Consider the following 15508-nt stretch of genomic DNA (forward strand, 5'->3'; position numbering starts at 1 on the left):
TAGGTTGGTGTTGTACATAACTTCCATATCATATGAGCCGTCGTAGGCAGTCTGTTACATACAGACGAGAACCCTCGTCGAGAATTAAACCCAATACATTAAATCAAGTGTGCAGATGATTTGAAAGCACATACGGCATCCCCTGTGATGGTCGATGGGGGTAAGGCACGGGCAGTATGCTGTGGGGATGGATGCCGCGCGGTGCCCTACGGGGATGGACGGCCAATATGGGCACAAAAGCCATGCAGGTGGGCGCTGTGTTTCTGGAGGAACGGCAGGGCGTACATGGCCACTGCCAGTAGCCTGGGCTCCCGTAAAGAACCGGGTGCCGCACGCCCAGAGATCAGAAAGCTTTTAGCAGGTCCACGCGGCTATGATCCGACTACAGACTCTGAGTCCGGAGGAATTCCCCAACCCCGGAAGAACAAGCCGTTTAGTGATCTGCTGTATAAGTTTTCAATAAATCAGATATCCCACCAGAACTTTAAATAAGGAAAATATAGTTTACAGAGCTCCATACCGGGCAGGTCGAGCGCACGCATGGTCCTGGTACCACATGCGACCGCACCCGCGGCTCTGAGGGTGCCCAACTTCCTCACGTTAGAGGTGAAGGCCTTGAACATGAGAAGCAACCATCGCGGCCTGATGGAGAGGAGTACAGCGCTGATCTGTACAGTACCATAAGAATAGGTCATAGGGCTCTGGGCAATGTATCGCGCATGTGATTGTCACGTGCATCCTTCATCATGTTAAAGCGCTGTTGCCTATGTAGCGCTAATCCGACACCGACCTGCTTCAATTGGAGCGCTTTAATAGACAGAGCGTAGGTCACTGACAAGCTACACTGTCCGCGAGTCTCTACTTTGTGTTCCTTCTGTATCGAAACGCGATTCATCTGCGAATATGAAGCTAGAGGGGGTAGTCGATTTGTCAGTGATGATCAGTGAGTGTCAGCTGACGCCCATTCTGTGTGTCAGCCCAGCTGCGTAAACTACCATGCATTCAGCGGTGTTCTCCCCACACCTGGCGCGACCATGATGCGGCGAGACACAGAGTTGAGACAAATGTGTTACTACACGTCGGTATTTTTGTTTTTTTTTTGCTTATCAAACAGCTATTGTCCGACAGCTTCATGAACGTTCGGTTGAAGCACTGCTGGGGCAAGCACGACCTGAGCACTGATTGATGAGCGTTTTCCTACTTCTCGTACCTTGATCCCTGTGTTATTACTTCGGCGTTTAATGGGGAACCGTCATCGAAGCCTCCCCGTTTGGACTTTCAGTCCACATATCTCCTTAAAGGATTGGGTTGTCAGACAGACGACTGATGAAGCTTTTACGGGTTTGGCCGGCCCGCCAATCGGTGTGCTACGGGCATTAAGTGCCCCACCTTTTCCTTGTTCACAACGAGTACGGGCCTTTCAGGCACCCATGGTCGAACACATAGTTAACCGACTTGGTATAAATGCGGGTTCAGCGGAATTCTTTGTCCCATCGCCGTCTAGTAGATTCTTTAAGGGTTTATCAACTGAATGAACGAATCAGATGCTACTAGTTTAATTCATATAGAGAGGCTTTCTCCAAGTATGCCGCGTAAATGTGGAACGTTCCGAAAATGATCGGCCACAATGATGTAGCTATTCAGCGTGTGCAATACCGTAGCCATGAGCGACTATGGAATAAAACTGATACTTAAAGGTAAACTGACGCCTGGGCTACAAGTCTGTCGCCCAGGGCTGACCAACAGGCAGAGAATCATCTGCACAGAAGAGCCCTCGGCGAGGTCCCCGGGCAGTCGGTCCGGTCCCTGGCAGACCCTTGATGTGTGATTGCTGTTGGGACGGCGTGCGGCCGGAGAGGAGGAGGCGGCGTATTAAGAATCCCTCCGCGGACGGTCACCTCCACAGCACTGGCTCTCATGCTCCCCTGCCTGCCATGGCAGGGCATGTAGCGTGATAAAGCAAGCTACTGTGGCCAGCAAACAACAGCCCCCCAACACCACCAGATCCGGTGCGGAGGCAGTGTCATCCTCTGCATGTAACACCCATGTAATTTACAGCAGATATGAAACACTCACACTAGCTGACACGAGGCCAGCAACATTTACATCTTCGCCAGCAGCATACATCCCCTAGATTCCAGTTTTACACTGGGTGACAGGAAAAAAAAAAAAAAAAACCACCCCGGAAAAACATCTGAAATTCCATGATCGAGTTTTAGAGTGTAACACCCTTTTTAAACCAGATGTTATGTCGTAATACCATTTTAAAAAACAATCAAAATAACTAGCGGGAACTAAGCACGATGCACACCAAACTACGATATGCAATAACAGGACAGCTGTACATGGGGGGGGGGTGTTGTACATTAGCACTTACCCACACAACATATACACGACCCCCCTGTACCTACCTCCAATCCTACCGCCCCCTCCCCCCATTGACAGTCACGTGAAACGTTTGCCCCGAGCATTGATTATTGCGCATGTTGTGTCAATAGCGCAGCGCGTAATGCGTACCCACATAATAGGTCTCACGCCTGTGGCAAGCAGGAAAACGCGTGCGATGGTCTCCGGTGGTTTTTTAGTACCTCGCGGTTCCATTGACCTACCTTTCCTTGGGCTGTTAAGTTGACGTCGTCCTATTTAGATGATGTTGCGAACTACTATATTCATAAAAACAAGGGCATTGTTATGACCCATTCTGGAAACGCTACTGCGCCTCTCAAGAGAGATGGGGATGAAGGAGAACTTAACGGGAAGGGGGGGCACCACGGGTATATCACGGTTGACATGGCCATTGCCAAACCTTTTTTTGTGCTGGAGAATAATAGGAGGCAGCGAGAAAAACTATGCTATGTGGATGGTAGTCTTTCATGTAATAACTATGGGGGTAAACAATGCTGAAACTTTTATCTATGCATAAAACAATGGTTAATTTTCCTCCGGGGTTCACAAGTGAGCAAATGAGTTGACACTTCTATTCATTGATTAAAGCAAAACGATTTTGTGCCCGAGGCAAACAGACAGCCCCTTCCTACATTGCTAATACGATAGCCCTGTATACGGCTATGAGCCTGACGTGTTGCGATTGCGTCCGCAGTCTGAGCCACAGATTCCAGGTTCTTCAATATATATATATCCGGACGACCCCCGCGTGCATCCGCCTGCGGGTCTGTATGTATTCCCGTTCGCCTGGCTGTCTGGTTGACTGTTATTTTGTGCCTACACATCACACGCGGTTTCTCCTTTGCACGTTTCACACGCCGCCTCATGTTCCCTTTGGCCCGTCCGCCTACCCTCCGCCGCAGGCAGCAGGGCCCCTCGGACCCCTCAGACCCCCCACGGCGGGCGAAAACCCCCGGGTGTGTGTGCTCACTGTGATGCTGCGGGGCCCCATATGTATCCTTCCGTGCCCCACCCCCTGTTTCCCCCCAAACAAAAAATAGTGCCCGTTTTTTATCCGGCCCTCTTAAACAAACCGCCAGCCCTGTTCACGCCAATGGTTTTCTAGTAACCTACTGGCTGTGTGTGTGCTACAAAACCTTTTCATTATTATTACCCCACCCTGACCGCCCGACTTGTGACTTTATGTCTGCGATTTCTTGTAAACATCTTACAACGAAGACTTTCGAGACCATTCACTTGACTGCGTCAACCAAACCCCGGCTTAAATATGAGGCCGGACAGCGCTTTATCCGTTACAACCTCCATTTATCGCGTAACGACTCCACGCGCACCCGCTCCACTCCGCGCCCTTTGGTACTCACACTGTTCTCGTGTATGCAAAGAACACCACTGCGGTTTAAGGTTGCCGTTTGCCCTTGTGAGGTTCTTCCAAACATCCCTGGTCACCCAAATCTGCCCTTTTCCCTATCCACTACCTAGGTTGCTTGCCCGCCACGCACGCGTTTGTCCCTGACCGCCTTTTCATTTTGGTTTCTCGTGTGCCTACACCTCCTTTAAACGTCACCTTATCTCCCCCAACACCCCCCACCTCCACGGACCCCCCAAACCCAATGTAGCTCTATGATGGTCGTCGTTGGTTATTCTGCCGCTGCCCACAACACTCTGCCATGACACACAAGCCTTTCCAGTATTCTTCCCCCCGGGCCTTAAAGCGCCGCCCTTGCCCCGTTCCGCATAAACCGCGGGAAACCCTGTGCCTCAAAACACAGGATTTTGTGACCCCCCGGCCGCCACCCACGCGCAAAACCCCGGGGGGCACGGCCTCCTGTCTGGTTGCGCCCGTCAGATTCGCTGCACATTTGGCCTTCCCATTCATGTTCTTGGCCGAAGTCACACGATTTTCCAAATCGACTTGCACCGTGGTCTGCGCCTCCCCCTCTGTTCATCCACCTGCACTGCAAGTCCTCACTTCCCTCCACTCCACCCAGATTACACTGGCCGACGAATAATCAATCACCCAGTCCTGCTCCCGGCCACCTGCATTCGTGGGCCCTACAGCTCCTGGTGCCCTTCTTTCCTTTTTCTCCCCCGTACTGCCGTTTTTTCCCCAACTGTGTTATTTTTGTCCCGTTGCCCTTACACCCTGTTGCTTATGTCTTATTGAGATCCCACCACGTTTTGAGCCATTATATCCCCATCGCACTGCGAATTTATTTTTTACCGATGGATCGTATTACTGTCACGTCCCTGCCATCCCACCCCACCCCCGTCCCGCTGCCACCTATTTTCCCCCCCCCTTCTAGGCGGGCACACTCAGCCTGGTTACCAACGAACCACACTGTACCATCAATCTTATATTTACATACCCATTACACTGATGCCCCCCTCCCACGTGGCTTTTCATTTGGCGAGCAATCTATATCTCTTTTCTTTGTAGACCGGTCCACTGTTTGGATGTGGTTCACTGACCACTAATTATCCTGATACACGTCCCTCCTATTATTATGCCCTATTGTGACCTTCGCCTTTCCCCCGGGACGGCATATTCGAATACCGCACCTTCACCTAGTCTGTAATTCCCACCTGCATTTCCCCACACAACATTTACGAGTTGGATCATCTCCCTACAAACCAGAGTTCTGCCCATACTTCGATATATCGCAAGCAGGTTAGCATTTAACGACATTCTCTGTTATCTGGTCATTTATTCCTTAAGATTACCTTTGTACACACATCACCCACTCTTTTTCTTCAAGCACACTTATGCGCCGACACGCACACTCTCCCGCGCATACCCGCGGCAAATTGTCATCCACTTTGCTGTCCATCCTACCCCTTGCACGTACTGATTGACCGACCGCCACCACCCTCCACACGTGGTCTTAGCGCCTTCCTTGCGCTGGTGGCTCCCAATGCCCCCCATTCATGCACTCCACATGAACCCCCATGGGCACCACATAACCTAAGAACAATGTTCCTTAAACAGCGTTTCATTGATTCCTAACGCCAATGTAATAAATTTCTCTCATCTCGTTGAATGTTGGATTCCAGTGACAACCTGTGTATAAGACCGACCTTCATACCACCGGGGCTTTGGACAACCTCTAACGTGATGGTTTAAATGACTAATGCTTGGCAAGTCACGCGTGACAAGTTCACAAACACTTGTACTTGGTCAGCGGAGCTTGTCATCGTTGACACACCAGCATAGCTCCACGGTCCACCATATTCTCGCGTTGTTAACGGCGGTAGAAAGGACAAAAAACTCGAAAAACGTGCTCTCCTGACCTTGACAAGCGGAAACCAACCACATAAAAATTCTTTTTCTTAGTCACCATATAATAATTTTCCAAAAACAGGCCACACATACAACAGAAAACATTTCATTTAAAAACAAATAATCCAACAAAACATCGACACAAACGCAAAACGTCCAGCACTTGTCGCATGTTTTACAGACCATTACACCTTCGCCTAGCCTAGTGGGGCAGCATGCACGTCCGAACAGAAAGACCATTATAAACCCACCTTGACGGCACATACCACGCGTGGTCAGTGTACATTACTATGTCCAAGACAGACCGTATCACGGCCTCGCTTGACAGCAGGCTCATCTTTCTCCATTTCTGTTCCATACTCATAGCAAACAAAAGAGGCATTCCTTCACCGCTGAACGTACCATTGCATTGCTTGAGAACTTTATACTGAAACTGCATCAGGTGCCGGAACCCCATCAAGCGACTAGCCGGAAACCCAACAGCCCCCATGAACTTGCAAGAAAACGTGGGTCAGACGAGCACAGATCTATTCCCAGCATTCCTCTGCTGGCTGCAGTGCGTCGCCGCGACGTACCCGTTTCTAGCAACTCGACCGCTTGGTACTTCGTCACTTTACTCGGCTCAAGCCTCTTCTTCCATACCCACTTCTGGCCCCCCCTAGAGCCTTGCTGGGTCAGCCACACGGGGCTTGTCACCTGCACTGCTCTAGGCTGCATGCTGTTTGATCGGAGCTGAGGGTCAGGTCACTCGTCCGTTGCTGGGACCTTATGCGAAAGGCAGCTCGGCCACGACAATCCACAGAGGTTTTCGGCTGCAACTTGCTTCGGCCTTGCGGCTAGACGTAACGTTGTACAGGGTGGTTTAACTGTCCAACTGCCCTCCCCCGCAGGTACGTGCATTTAAGTTTCCTTGGACGCCGCCGCTGGAACGAAAGGAAGAATACCAAGGCGGACCATGAATCATTCCTCAAAAATGTTAGGACCTTATTGTCGTACCTCTCTAGGTTTGCAATTCAGACCAAGTATTCTTTGCACATCATTAATCGCTAAGAACGTTCATTGGGCCAATATTTGATCTATTTCCATTGGATGATCTGCCTTGCCTAATTGCTGCATGTGACATAATAAAAGAAACTACTTCTCCTTGTGTCTTAAAATCAATCGAGTAAGAATGTTTGATTTTTTGTTTTTTTTTTAATTTTGATTTAAAATATGGTATAACACGAAACCCAAATAATATAATAAATAAAGAAATTAAATAAAAAATATATATATAGATAATTATTTAATTTAATTTGCAAAGTATTAAATAAAATTGTAATTTATTATTGTGTATAGATTATCCATATATGTATAACTATAAACAAGGTCTGTATACCAAAGATATTTGGTGTGTAGACCGGCTTGTTTATTTTTCTTATTTGAATATACAAAACTATATATATATATATACAACACACACACAAAACATACATATGTAATTCATTTTAATATAATTTTTATTTTAACACATTTTTTTTTTATATAATTATTAATAATGATTATAATGAGTAATAAAAACTGTCATTTAATAATATACAAACACACTAAACTATACTTTTTATATAATTATAAACAAATAAAATTGTGTGTGTGTGTATATAATAACTGTATATCTAAATATTGTGTAAAATATTTAAATTCAGCTGTTTTTGTTTACTTTCATTTACATTATGTATAAACAATAAGAGCAATAAATGCCTGACAAATAATGAAAGAAATGTTGTAATAAATACTGTTGAATAAACTAAAAATAAACAATAAAAAATACAATTAATTTACTAATTAAATTACTAATTTTTTTTAAATAATTTTTGTTTTTAAGATTCAATTTTTAATTGGGAATGTTAGATGATGATAAAATTAATCTGAAAGAGAAGTAAAAATGGGGAAACTAGTATGCAATACATTAACAAAAAAAATAAATAAATAATCAATGTATGGTATCAATATATTGTCAGTCACTAAATAGACACTCATTATGGTTTTTAAAAGACACCACCACTTCATGTCAAGGTCAGTGTTTATTTTCTGATAATAACAGACTCATTGTACAAGATCATTAATGTTTATATATCACTCTGCATTCTACAGAAGCCCTGAACTGCAATGTAAAAAAAAAAAAAAAATGAATAAAAAAAATAAAAAAAATAGTTTCCCCTCCCCAACCTAAACCCAAACACTTAATACCTCTTCAATATCTAAATTCTTCTCTTCTCAATAAAAAACTTGTTTTCTCTCCAAGAACAACACGAGAGAGAGAGAGAGAGAGAGCTAAGAGAATGGTTATGAGCATAAGATGCAGTACCAACATCGGCCACCAGGTTTAAAAGTGCATTCATTTCATGCATACTGATTGTGACACCTGGCGGCCGATGTTGGTACTACTGGAATGTTAGATGTACCCATCTTTTTTTTCTCTCACTTGTGTTGCTTTTAGAGAGAATTAAAGTTTTGTGAAGGAAAGAGCGCAGAAAAAAAACCTGAATTAAGAAAAAGGTTTTGAGAGAGAGAAAGTCTCTGATTGGAGGCTCAAAGGGGTAAGACACTAGTGTTCTGTATGTTTCACGTTGTGCGTTCAGAGCTTCCCGAGTGTTCTAATCTGCTATTAAAAAACCCAACGGAATCAACCTGCTGTGTCCTTAGATGTGAAGGAGGCCAGTAAGCGCTTGATTAAAAGCCACAATTACATGATGCTAGCGTAGTTGGAGTCGCCCCAAGAGGATGACGCCCGCGACACCCAAACGCCAACGCTCTCGAGCGCATGGTCGAACACCAGGTCCATCTGCGCAGACAGGACAGATCATAGTTCATCTCAACACAAATGTGGATCTGGTCAGCAAGCAGAAAAAAGGGTTGATAACGCTTCACAAATGAAAAAAGGTTCTCCGTGACCTTACAAATAAGTGCATCACCAAAGAGCGTCTGTGAGTGTTTAGAACAGTGCACATCATGCGCGCGTTGTTTGGTAATCGTTCGCATTTGTAGAACTGGACATAGTGCATCGGTGATGCACACCAAGTGCCTTATTGTTCTCTTTCTTGACCCAAACACTTCATCTTCAGCCTTTCAATTACAGTGTGACAATCACTCGCTCATTCTTTGGCTTTTGTTTGCTACGCTTCACATCTCGCTCCGCAGACACGGACGTCAACCCCAAACTTTTCTGCTTGATGACATGAATCCACTGCACTTCTCTACGACAGACATGATGGGTATCAAATCGCGAAAAGGAGTTTTTAGTTGGCATTATTGTTGTGTCATTAGGTATTTAATACCAACTATAATATGAGCACTTAATAAATGCTTACTTAGGAATTTATCATTTATTATAAAATATCAAAAAGTATAACAGCAATAACTATAAGTAGTAGTATGACTGTTTGTAATAATAAATATAGAATAATTAAACATTGTGATTTATTATATAATAAAAAATGTATATAAAATTTAGTATAAAAAACATACATGATGATAATACACATGAAAAGTATTAATTATTAATAACAACCACAAGAAGATAACATATTACTACTACTAATAATCATAATAATTATGTTATTATAGAAAATAACAATGAAATTTAATTAAAGTCTTATATAATAAGCATTAATATCAAATTATAAAAATTATTAATGATATATTATCACATATGCTAATTTAGAATTATAAGAGTTACAAAATAAAGACAACTAATGATAATAATCATAATATACAAAAATATAAACTGAAAGAGAAAGAATAAAAAACTTTTTTTTTATCATAATTATATAAATGAAAATATTTTATTGTTTGCTGATTTGTGTTTAGAGTTCTTCATTTTCATGTAAATTAAACTAAATATATCACAGTAAATTGTGGCGAGAGTTTGATGAACTGTGCCGTAAAACGTAATGACCGTTATGCATATTACATTCATTAAAGTGTAATTAATGTGAAGATTGTACAGCAGAGTATATTCAGACGAAAAAAAGCCCTTCCTAAGGCTGTTAACTGAACACGGTCATGTGACAAAATCAAGAACCCGTTCCCATCAAGTGAGTTTGTTCGCGCTCAAGTGTAGTGTTTTCCTCCGAGGCCGCTGGAAATTGGCTGGCTTGTATTTTTATACCTGGACAGCACTTCAGGCTCTCCACACACGTCTGACGAACCCCAAACACTAAACCTCATCATTCCCTTACAACACAAGCAATCACTCACACACACTGGCAATCTGAGAGACCAAACAGCGAAAACACTTACAATCCACACCGAAACACAGATCCATCCGTGTAGATGTTATGTGATCTTCAGCCTCAGAAACAGACCAGAATTACTCTACAGACTACAGGTTTTACAGACGGTCATGTGGACCAGCGTAGGTGACCCCGTATGGACGGTTACTTAAGGTCTGCCTAACTCAGAAATAGTTATGATTAGATGTTATTGGGAGTTTACATTTAAGACACAAAATTATTACAACGATTTTTATTTATTTTGTTGTAATTTTTTACAAATTGATAGCTATAATTTATTTTTGTAAAATATTATATATATATATATATCATTATATATTGTATTATAAATTATAGTAATATCATTATATGTATATATAAAATTACAAATCATATTAATATTTATAGTAATAAGTTTGTTTTTATTATTTATATAATGTATATAAATATATTTATGAATAGTTATATTATTTATTTAAAAAATGATTTGAAAACAGAAATCACACAAATATTTAAAATCCATTACAAATATATCTAAACTTAAAAAATATAATATGAAATTACAATTGATATTAAATATTACATTTACAAATATTAAAATAAAAAATGTATACCGTGTACATTTAAAATGGCTGTTTTATACACACTTTATATTAAATCATACACTATTAATATTAAATTCAAACAATAAATAAATATTTGAAAAGTGCACATTTTGTTTGCAGTCATTTGACCCCTATTCAATACACCATTAAACATATTAAATGGGTGTTTTTTCAATCAGAGGAACCAATTTGGACCAAACAAAGTAGTTTTTTTCTTTTAAGTGGACTAAAAATCTGTTTTCTACACATTTTTTTTTTTACTCAATTAGGAAATATTTGTCAGATAATTGTCATCAACTAATTGGATTTGTTTCCTGTTCATTTCTGCCATATACACATCACTTGACAGTCCCCACTGATAAAGCCTAAATATTCTGTAAAGCTGCTTTGCAACGATTGTATCGATTTGTATCGTGAAAAGCACTATTCAAATAAATGTTGAACTGAATTTAATTGAATTAATTATTTTGTAAAAACATTTTGTAATGCACTGTATAATGCTTTTCATAATTACTTCTGGATCGATTTTTAAAGAAAACATTGATTAAGAATCATATTGGTCATTTAGTCGTTGTCAGGCGAGTTGACCTGAATACCGAACTTAAAACTGCTAGGTTCCGTTTTAAATGTGTGTTGGTAAACATCTTCAGACACCTGCTCAGTAAAACTCAGGGCTTCACGTGTCTCCGAGCTGCTGATGGCATTGTGGTATTTGTACTACAGAGAAGACGGAGACCTCGATGAGGAACACAGATGAGTCTGTCTCCAGAAAGCTGAGAAGATCTGCATGTTGTGCTTGCTATATTTAGGAGCAAGCAGGATAAACACCACTATGACACTGCACTCCTGGAAATACGAACACCTCATAAACAGCTGAACTTCCCTCCAAACAGCAAACAAACAAAAGCAACAAACCAAACACAAAGATCGGTTCAGCTGGACAAATGTAGCTCAGGTTTTGGGTTTTGCCTCTGCAGGACCTGCCTCTAAAAATTTTTGTGGATAAAAATCTGGGCTGGTGTCCAAAAGGGTGGAACATTTAAATTCTGCAAAAACTGATCTCAGGTTTACTTACCTCAGGAACTGCTACAATAAGTGTCCCTTTAGATTAAAACGTCAACAAAATTACTATTGACTAGAATTAGACTGCAAAACATATCGGTATATCAGTTAACCATATCGGTTATTGGCCAATATTAGAAACGTTTTAATTAGGTATTTAATTGTTAATGCTCATTTTAAAACACTTTATATTTTAAAAAATGTATAATTTAACACTGTACAATGTAATCTTATAATGTATATTCTAATTTTATAATTTTACACTCTATAAAACTGTAAATGCAAATCTCAAAATGAATATAAATTTTTTCATACCAAACATTATAATGTTTTTAATGTTTAACTTACTTGTAGAATGTAAAATTATTGAAATTAGTTTGTTGTGTTTTATGCTTGATTGTTTAATAATATAATTTAAGAATTAGAAAAAAAAATTACTAAAAAGAGGAAAAGTGCTCATTTTAAATGTTTTTATTTCATTTATTTTACAACTAATCCTAAATTTTAAAAAACAATAAAAAATGTATGACAGATTTAATATGTAATATGCAACATATCATGACCTGCATATATATAACAAATAAAAGATTTTGGCAGATACTAATAAGCCGATAATTATTTTCAAGTAATGGCCGATAACCGATAAATAGCCAATAATTACAAAAAAGAAAAAATGTATATTTTATCTAAAATAAAATAAAAGAACTGAAAATCAAATTCCATTATTTAAATGTCCCAAGTTTAAGCCTCAAAATTATAATATACAGTATAATTGTTAAAAATGGATATTCATTTTGAGATCTGCCAATATTACATTCACCAGTGTAATAATTTTTTTTGTTTGTTTAAGATTATCTTTCAGTGAGTGTTAGATGAAGGAAAAGGTAATCTAAATGTAAAAATAGAGCAAATAACCATAAGCAACAATTAAATATCCAATATCACCCGAAACTAATAAAAAAAACCCTAGTATTGACCGATTATTAATATGATACCAATATGTTGTGCACGACTACTTATGGTCCAGGTCAACTTCAACAAACAAGCACCCACACTGGTCCAGTATTAACACTCTTTCTGAGGAAAATCAAACACTGCCACACCAAGAGCAACACAAGCATCCACCTTACGAAAATCTCACCTCTGTCAGCAGCAGGAGATCAAGAGGGTTGCTGTTAGAAGCTGGAGGGATTGTTTTGGTAAGTGGGCCGTGTGTAGACAAACACAGGCCTGGCTGACCCATTCCCAACAGAAGCCAACCTCATGCCCTCCTTGACCCGGTTGCGTACGAACTGGCGTCCGGCCCGGTTGGTCCTTCAGCACTTTTGCCATGTATATGGAAGGATACAGAGCTGAACTCGGTCCATCCACAGCCACTTTAGTTGGTCGTTGTCTCCTGGTCACCTCCACATCCGGACAGCGGCCTGTGTAGTTCTTAGTTTGGTAATTGTGATTGTAACAATCAGGAAAAGAGGTAGAAACCCCAAAGTTGCTGGGGCCGTAAGTTCTTGGCCCGATCGAAGTGTCTCCAACATGAACTTACGTGCAGAAAGCTCAAACTCTTGCTGGGCCACTTTGGCCACCTGATCTTGAGGCCACGTTGGGTTTTTCTCAGCGACTAACTGTCGCGAAAACGATTACGGTAAATGTCTTTAGGGCCCCAATTACGTATCCAGAGGGGCCGCCATTCCTCCCAGGCGATCACAGCGAGGCCTTTCACTGTCGAGTCCTTGATGTACTTCTTGAGCCCTTCAGGCATCCGTTCTAGGTGTTGTGTAAGACTGGCGATTTTGCGGTAGGCCGCCGTTGACTGCAGTGCTGTCCGACTCAAAATATGGGTACAAACCTAAAACGTCATGATAAAAAATGGTGAGGATTTTGCTTGGTGAAGCCCTCGTTCGGTGACGCCACTATTTGGAATTGATCTAACTGGAAGGTGACTTCATGTCGAGGTCTACAGTCCTCTGTAGGGGCGTTCCAGGCCAAAAGCAAAGGCTTGCCGGAATACAGCGGCCATCTAGTGTTTTTTAACTGCTGTGCTTTTAAACAGGTCCCAAAGAGCATCGAAAACAAGAGCCGCAGCCAGGAGGGACCCATTGAGGTCGGGTCTCCCCGAATAGATGTGTGATGTTTCTCATTTCAGACCTAAGAATACAGAAAACCACTACAATTAATACAATTTCAAACTCACTTTGAATGTTCTAAAGCATGTTTAACACATTTTCACGTGCAGTTTGGTTCACTGTTACATTATACATAAATGAGAGCACTTACAATTATGAATTTTGCACAACTTTATCAAAAAATCATAAGAAAAAAACAGATAATGCATGGGAATCGACCCATGAGTTTGGCTTTGTTAGAACAATGCTCTACCAGCTGAGCTTTAAAAGTAAAAAAGTGGTGGAAGGAAACTTTACCATAAGCGAAAGGAAGGAAGCAACAAAATATAACTTGCTATTAATACAAACAACCAATTGCATAATCACATTCTCTGCAAGCATTAAAATTAACATGATTACTTCACTGTTACATTATCAATATACTTACACAAAAAATTAAACATTTACATTCTGCCACCTACTAAAACTTTTGTCAAATGCTTCTAAAAATATATTTTTACAGTACAAGTGATCGCTGGGAATGGAACCCAGGACCTTGGTATTATTAGAACGCCCGGTTCTGACATTCGAAATGGAACAAAAGGAAACAAAACGATAAGCACTCATATTTTGTGCATTCCACAGAACGTTTTAAACTTTGTTTCAAAAGCATGCGAGTCGGATCATGTTCAGTGGAGTGTTACAAAACCGCTTCCGCATTATATTCTAGTAACAGTTATTACAAATACTAACTGTAAACTGTTTGTGAGGAAACGCTGACCTGTTTAGATCGGACTGAACCCGCTCAGCACACCGGTCCGATCACTCATAAAACTACCACGTAGCGTCCACCCCATCCATCCAGCGGACGCCAACACCGCATACCTACAAAATCCCAATCGCTATTTTAAAACGAAAACTGTCTATTTTCATTGTTTCGACGTCTTTGAAAAACGCCCCGTTCGCGGTTTGCGCGAGTAGCGCTCGTGCTCAGGCTGTCTCATCTGGATCAGCGATTGAATGTGTGAGGATCTCGGCCCTAAGATTGATGAATGTGGTTGTGGGATAAGAGGGGTGCGGGTTCGTATAAATGACCGCAGTTTGATATTCTGTGACGTCAAAATTTGAGACCACTCGATGTAATACGATGAAAAAATTACAGATTAAGGTCTATATAAATCTGCCAAAGTCGTTTACTTTCGGTGCAAACGCAGAGGAGTTTCTCTTAAATTTGGTCCTACTGTCCCTCCCTACATAGCGAGTGGGTTGAGTCCGGATTTCTCGTCGCTGGGGGCTGAAGGACCAAGAAGCAATTCAACTGAACCGAGCCGAGAGACCTGCATGAGTTTTAGAGCCGTATAAACATTTACATTACATTATATTTAGTCATTGTGTAGCAGACGCTTTTATCCAAAGCGACTTACAAATGAGGACAATGGAAGCAATCAAAAGTCAAAGCAACAAAGCAATGATACACAAGTAAAATGAATAGTGCGCAAGTCTAAAAGTGACAAGTTTTTTTTAATTATTATTATTATAATATTGTACTGGCAAAACACTTTTGCTACTATGGATGTGGGATACAAGTAAGGGTTATGGACAGGTTTTGGTGGTATGGGGAAGTTTAAGTGTGGGTTAAGGTGTAAGGAATAGCTCTAATTATAAATGTAATGACATGCAGATATTTTTAAATATAAGAACCAATGTAAAAACACGTACACAACAAGTGCATTGTACCAATTAATGGTGTATTTCTTCTATTATAATGGTGGTGGTATCGATATATATATATATATATAATAT

At 41.0% G+C, this 15508-nt stretch overlaps 1 pseudogene; it reads right to left on the reverse strand.

Annotated features, from left to right (window-relative positions):
• Positions 1 to 12778: 12778 nt before the first annotated feature.
• LOC122144834 lies at positions 12779 to 14528 on the reverse strand (annotated as a pseudogene).
• Positions 14529 to 15508: the final 980 nt, after the last annotated feature.

The sequence above is a fragment of the Cyprinus carpio genome, unplaced genomic scaffold (genome assembly GCF_018340385.1).
Source record: "Cyprinus carpio isolate SPL01 unplaced genomic scaffold, ASM1834038v1 S000006773, whole genome shotgun sequence".
NCBI lineage: Eukaryota > Metazoa > Chordata > Actinopteri > Cypriniformes > Cyprinidae > Cyprinus > Cyprinus carpio.